At 48.3% G+C, this 1801-nt stretch overlaps 1 protein-coding gene across 4 annotated transcripts in view; it reads right to left on the bottom strand.

The window, feature by feature from the left end:
* Positions 1-394, bottom strand: part of SETX (senataxin) — a 90013-nt gene extending 89619 nt beyond the window's left edge. For all 4 annotated transcript variants that reach the window (XM_010856778.1, XM_010856780.1, XM_010856779.1 and 1 more), the window contains exon 1: positions 372-394. The gene's annotated coding sequence lies outside the window, so the exon portion shown is untranslated. The remainder of the gene's footprint in view (positions 1-371) is intronic.
* Between the last annotated feature and the right edge of the window lie 1407 nt (positions 395-1801).

Genomic DNA, 1801 nt, shown 5'->3' with positions numbered 1-1801 from the left:
CCCCAGCCGCCGCTCTCTTGTTTTGATGCCCCCCGAGGGGCGGGGCTCAGCCAAGAGGCCGGGAAGCCCGGCGTGGCGCCACTTCCGGGCTAGGGCCTGGCCAATCAGGAGTGTCTTGCGGAGCGGGACTGGAGGGAGGGGCAGGAGGGGGAGGGAGGGAGGCGGAGACAGAGGCAAGGGCAGGAAGGTGGGGGGAGTGAGGTAGGGGCAGGAGCCGGGGGAGGGGAGTGAGGTAGGGGCAGGAGCCGGGGGAGGGGCAGAGGCCCCTGAGGCAAGCTTGCGGCCTAGCGTTGACCGCGCCGTCTGGCCCAGGATTTGTGCCAGCAGCAGCCGCGCCTGACAGGCCCACCCTGGGGCCCCTGTACGCCTACCCTCCTGCCTTTTCCGTTCGGTTCTGTTTCTTCTCTCTTCGACGCCTCACGAGCTTCAGCAGAGCCTGTTATGAGTTGCGAAGCAATTTTTTTTTTCTCTTTAGATTTAAGACCTAAAATAGGATAGTGTGTAAACAACACGTAATTGGTGGGAAACTGATATATACTTAGTAAAAAAAAAAAAAGACTGCAAAGAGAAGAATACAGAGGAAAACAGTACAGCCCCCTGGAAAGCCTACCCTTTTCTTTCTTGATGCTACTACTGACTGTCGACGACGACGACGAGGCGCCACCACTAGCTGCGAAGGTGACAAAAAATAATTATTAGTTCTGATCAAGGCTCTAAAGGAAAGCAGAGGCCGAGGCGGGCCCAGTCCGGAGAAGCAAAGCAGAGGCCTAGGCGGACCCAGTCCGGAGAAGCAAAGCAGAGGCCGAGGCAGGCCCAGTCCGGAGAAGGGAGCCAGCGACGACCCTACCCCGGAGAACTCTACCTGCAGAATGAGAAGGGGCAGGGGGGAAGGTGCTGGTGAACATTCCAGAAGGGGGCGTGGCTTATCAGAAAGCCCGGTGCCCGTTATGGAAATTTTAACCGTCCCGGCCAAAGGCGGTGACCGTTAATTCTCGTTTCTCGGTTTTCCTCTTGTCACTTGGACCGTGTTGACCAAAGTAAAATTAGTACTTCTAAAAAATAGGGATCCAGCTGGCTATTGAAAAAAAACCTTTTTTAAAAAGAGAGAAACAAGATAGTAAAAATCACTTGAATTTCTATGTGACTGAGATAACCATTTTCATTTGTATCCTTGCACGATGCATTACATACGTTATTAAACTAGCCATGAAAGGATGGTTGTATAAAATGCTAAAATTGCTCACCATGGTGTAAGAAACGGAATATTACAATGAACACTGAGCAGAAGGGCTTCTCCATTACACATTGTAGCTTGGGCTAGGGACACACGAAAGCGTTTTAACTTCTTGTAGAATCAGAAAACAAGTGAAATTTTAGGTTGAGGAAAATCTATAAATAGTTACCATCTGTCTTTATACCAACACAGTCCTAAAATACGATTTTTGGTATTTTTAAGGAGAAAAGTGCCCATGAAGGCAAAAAGTGCCACCGCCCACTAAAGTCGAAAAGTCATCCTGCCTCTGAGCCCACTGTGGCCATTTCCTTATCAGTTTACGGTTGTCTTTAATCTGTAACTATATTAAGTTTTGAATGTTTTTAAACTTTATAAAATTAGACTGAAGGCGCTCTCCCACAAAATTGCTTTTTACACTCAGAGACCCATTGGTCCAAGCTATGTTCAGGAGTTGGAGCCCAAAGTCTAGACAACTTGAAGGGTGTGTCTTATGTTTATGTGAAATGAATGCCACAAACTACAGACTTTTTAAATGGACAAAACCCACAGATAATAAAAATTTTGAAA

This window comes from Bison bison, unplaced genomic scaffold, assembly GCF_000754665.1.
Source record: "Bison bison bison isolate TAMUID 2011002044 unplaced genomic scaffold, Bison_UMD1.0 scf7180017864375, whole genome shotgun sequence".
NCBI lineage: Eukaryota > Metazoa > Chordata > Mammalia > Artiodactyla > Bovidae > Bison > Bison bison.
This window is presented reverse-complemented; position numbering and strand designations above follow the sequence as displayed.